This window comes from Amblyomma mixtum, chromosome 9 (genome assembly GCF_055824585.1).
Source record: "Amblyomma mixtum isolate Tamu chromosome 9, ASM5582458v1, whole genome shotgun sequence".
Lineage (NCBI taxonomy): Eukaryota > Metazoa > Arthropoda > Arachnida > Ixodida > Ixodidae > Amblyomma > Amblyomma mixtum.
In genome coordinates this window covers 55,640,503-55,645,686 of record NC_143020.1, presented here as the reverse complement: position 1 = coordinate 55,645,686, position 5,184 = coordinate 55,640,503, and positions in this window count along the sequence as shown.

The following is a 5,184-nucleotide window of genomic DNA, read 5'->3' as shown; positions in this document are numbered from 1 at the left end:
AATCCAATTCACGAAGTATCAGAAAGGCACAGCGTGGTGCCTACACAAAAAGGGGGGAGAACCTCGTCTCAACGTACACGTACAAGGTGGATGCCGCAACAAGACGAAAAAACTGGTACAACGCTAACGTGAACGCAACCACTAGCCAACTGCTCTCTTTACCATTGTATAGGGACCGAATTGGTGCACGAGATTTTTGCGTTGAATTTACAAAAAAAAAACTTAAGCTATAGAGAGATCAAAATATACTATTCAAGATTTTTTGCTTAACAATAAAAAACGCATGAACTCTTTATCCCGGTTTCGCATCAGAAAAATTATTCAGTCTTTCACATTGCCTATGTCAAGGATGCAAAATTACGAGGAACTTTAGCAGCTAAAGTGGTGAAAGGCGAAAGCCTGGGTGCTGCGTTTTGCTACGCGATTGTTCACTTCACATTCTGTTGGTGCATTAACTGCCAATTAATGACGCTTAATCTTTGCCTTCAGGAGTGGAACGCGACAGTGTGTTGTAGCGCTGCCAGGGAGTCCACGGAACGCCACCATCCGTGGACGCCACCATCCGGCGCGATGCGTTGCGCTTTGAACGCAACGCTTTTTGAGGAAAGGAAATGGCGCTGTAATTCTGTCATCTCGGTGGACATCTGACCGCACCGTACAAGAAGGGAGGAAGTGGAGTGAAAGAAGAAAGAGGGGCCGTTATGAAGAAAATGAATACTGTATTTGAGGAAAGGAAACTACGCAGTAACTGTCTGACATATCTCGGTGGACACCAGTCGAAAATTGTATTTGAGGAAAGGAAATTACGCAGTAACTGTCTCGCATATTTCAGTGGACACCCGTCAAAAATCGCGCGCAGTGACGTCACAACCATTTCGACCAATCTGAAACGCGGACAAATTTGCTAACACGTCTTGGTCACGATAGTAGGAGCCATTAAAGGCTTTCGCCATAATAAAGAATAGAATGGGTTAAACGTCCGCCGCGGTGGTGGCGGTGGTTTGGGGGTCAGAAAACACCGCTGCATGGTTGGTATCCTAAGTGCGGAACACCGCACGACGAGGCCCCGTCTCGCGCCCGCTTTACTAGAGGCCTTTGGCACTCCAGTGTGGAGCAGTTGAGGAGGGCAGTCTCCCATGCCTCTCGGGTGGGTGGGTGGGTGGGTGGGTGGGTGGGTGGGTGGGTGGGTGGGTGGGGGTGGGGGAAGGTGAGGATTTTGAGTACATGCCCAAAACATGTGAGAGCTGATATGCAACGCCGAGTGGAGTGGACGCGCTTCACATGGGCGCTGTGAACTTTCGCCCGACGCGGCAAAAAATTCTAAAGGAGGATATTTCACGGGAGTTGCAGCCTATGAAGACGGAACAGTGGGGGCCGCCGCCACTATCCGAACTAATTCGCCTGCAGAGGCGGAAGGAGCCGCCATCGCACTTGCTCTGGCCCACTCCACCATTGATAAAAACATAACCAAAATTTGTACAGATTCCCAGGCCGCGTACCGCCACTACCTAAGGGCGTGGCTACGCCGGCAACACACCGTATTCTTACCACGGCCACCTCTCTCGACCGAATGGTTACTCTGTCGTGGGTCCCTGGGCATGCCTCAATCCCCAGTAATGAGCGCGTTCATGCGCTGGCCCGAGAACTCTCCTCCCGGACCCCGGATGATCAGGCACCCAACCCTGCACAAGAAGCCCCATCGGTTCTCTCTATATACATATCAGCAAATTACCACATTTTACAAATTCCGCCGCATGACACTGCCACCACCCCATAGTACCTTGTCGCCCTTATCCAGCACCACAAGGCGACAATTACAGACAGGCTGCTTTATTTCACCCCACCGTCTCTCATGCTTCCACCTCACCTTTCCTCCTGATTGTAACACCTGTGGCTTGCCCAGATCCATACTTTTCCACTACCTTTGGGAGTGTCCTTCCCCAAAGGCAGTACCCCCATCCCCAATCCCACTCATTCTACCTGGGAGGCTGCTTTACGGTCCGCTCAGCCCAACGGCCAGAAATGGCTTGTGGATCGCGCTTTACGGGAAGCACAAGCCCGTGGACTCCTGGACCAGTAGGGGACCACCCTGGAAGATTTTTTTTGTTTGTCATAAAGTTGTTTCCATCCATCCAAAACATGTGAAACATATCACAGATCTCTCCACAGTTCGGGCTGCGCCCATCTATGTTCAGATCAAAGTGTTTTGCTATGGCAGGACAGAGAAAAGTTCCTGCCTGCAGGCGCCGCAGAGTTCGCTCCTACGCCTTAGTCAGCTCCTTGGCAGATGCCGGGCAGAGGCGGTGGCTGTCGCAGTAATGAATTAAGATTTCGCGGAACCGCAGAAGCGGTTTATGAGCTTCTGAGCCAGGAGAGCTAGGACGAGGAGCCCGGTGTGTGAGCGCTCGGCCGGCCGCATCAGCGGCCTCATTGCGTCGTAGACCCTGGTGGCAAAGGGCAGTTATGCGCCTTTCCTTTGTTTTCCTTTGCTTTGCTCCCGCTCCATTGGTTTCGTAGCTTAAAGCGCGACTAAGGTGTCCATTGTCTCATGGGTTTGCGTCTCTCTTTTTGAAGCTCAAGGTGATTTGAAGGTGAGAACTAGGCACACAGCGATCGAAGCACGAGGTCCTGTAGGGAATATCGGTGAGCCATTACAAGTAATTTACAGTGTTCGGCGTTTTTGACTAGTTTCGAGCACTGGAAAGGTTGTTTTGCCTGCATGGTCTTCCAAAGCTCATGTATTAATGCGGGAATACATTTTCAGCTCCCATCGACCGTCACGGTTCCGTCCACCAAAGCTAAAGGACATTCATGTGTCCACGTGAGGCCGGGAGGAGTTCCAAAAATTTGTGTGTTATTAAAGCGAAACCATTAGAAGACTTATGTTGACGCCGGAAATGTCCGCAAAATGTGCCGCCGGAAGATGGCCCCCTATGGCGTCATCAGTCATACATTACGTCATGAGACATTAGAATCTAAACAAAACTGAATTAAAATAAGTTAGTTAGTTAGTTAGTTAGTTAGTTAGTTAGTTAGTTAGTTAGTTAGTTAGTTAGTTAGTTAGTTAGTTAGTTAGTTAGTTAGTTAGTTAGTTAGTTAGTTAGTTAGTTAGTTAGTTAGTTAGTTAGTTAGTTAGTTAGTTAGTTAGTTAGTTAGTTAGTTAGTTAGTTAGTTAGTTAGTTAGTTAGTTAGTTAGTTTATGGGTTTTTTCGTCCCAAAGCGACTGAGGCTATGAGAGACGCCGTAGTGGAGGGCTCCGGAAATTTCGACCACCTGGGGTTCTTTACGTGCACTGACATCGCGCAGCACACGGGCCTCTAGAATTTCTCCTCCAAAGAAATTCAGCCGCCGCGGCCGGGATCGAACCCGCGTCTTTCGGGTCAGTAGCCGAGCACCATAACCACTGAGCCACCGCGGCGGCTGAATAAGAAAATTGGGGTCTAGGTTGGAATCGCACCCGGGACGCCGGCGTGCAAGATGACTTGACGGGATGACACACATTCCGCAATCATGTCACACTGCCATTATGGCTCCTTATTTCTCTTGCTCTACTCCCCCCCCCCCCCCTCCTTACAGGAGCGCTTGGCTTTACTCTGGCTCGGCAGATAAACCATAGGACGAGCAAGCGCTCTTATTCACCGTGTTTTAGTTGTTGTTGGCTTAGTGGTGACAACTACTAAGGCGTAGTGAAAAAAAAATTGTCGACGATCACGTTACTTCCTAATGCGAAATTTGAGCGCAGCTCATCAGCTGTTCCAGCTTTTCGATAGATCGAGGCAAACAATTCGAGCAAGACATGTATGTACAACTACAGACTACTAGTTATTTTTCACACATTTTCATTCTTCAAGAAACACTCCACTAAGAGTTCTTGATTGTCATGAAGGTGGTGGTGGTGGTGAAAAGCATTTATTACAGGTTACTATACATAGAGAGGTAGTTTGGGAGGTGGCCCCTATAGTGCGCCACCCCCCTCACAATACTAGGTGGGGTCCCTAGTCCGGGACCCCAATTGACTCCACCGCCGCTCTGGTACGCCGGACCATGGCCTGTTGGGCCGGAAGGTCGTGGCAGCCGAGCAGGGCCGCCTCCCAGTCCTCTCGGGTTGGGTTGGGGTGGCGGGTTAGGGAAGGATTTTTCTGGCATGCCCACACCATATGGTAGGTGTCAGCCACCTCCGTACAGTGTGGGCAGAGGCCAGAAAAGGAGGGGTCGAAGTGTTTCATGACTGCCGGGCACAGCAATGTATTTGTAAAAAGTCTTATCAGAAGACGCTCACCTGCTTTTCCCAGCCCCTTGAGGGGGGTCGGGTACTTGCGGTGAGAGCCTTGATAGTGATTGACTATATCTTTAAATTTTAAAAGGGGTTCGTCGTCCAGATCCGAATTGGTAAGGTCATCGCCAGGGGCCCGGGAAGTGAGTGCGCGGGCGGCTGCGTCTGCATCCTCGTTACCTGGTAGGCCTTGGTGGCCCGGAGCCCAGTCTAAGTAGCGGAGCGTAGGATCTCGGCCCCGTGCCGCGTTCCGAAGTATTCGATAAGCTGTGAGGGAGACCCAACCCAGCTCGTAATTTCGACAAGCTCCTTGCGAGTCTGGGAGGATATATTGCGCCTGAGGGTGAGAGGCCGCCAGGGCGATGGCTACCTCCTCAGCGTGAGTTGCGCTGGGAGCTTTGAAAGTGAGCCCGTCCACCTGTATTTGTTGGTGTATGACCGCGGCCGTGTACCATCCCCCCCTATAGCGGTGCGGGCCGGCCACGTCCGTATAAAATACACCGTATTTGTTGCCATAATGGCGGTGGAGGGCATCCGCCCGCGCCTGCCGCCGGCCATTATGATCTTCTTTGGACATTTTCGTAGGAAGGGGTCGAACGTGGACGGCGCATCTCCACATTTCGGGCACTCGTACCCTTTCCTCTGTGTGGTGGTTGTGTTGAATGTGTAGTCGGTCCAAAAGGCGACGACCGGACACGGTCTGGGCAAGACGCGTGTATTGGTTCGTAAGGTGCGCTTCTTGCAGCTCCCGATAGGTGTTCACCACTCCCAGCGCGAGAAGCCTCGCGTTGGAGGTGGAGATCGGAAGGTCGAGCGCCCTTTTGATGATCTTACGGAGGGTAACCTCCAAGACATCTTCGTCCTCCTTGCGTAAGTGAAGGTAGGGGGTCGAATAGAGTATTCGACTCGTA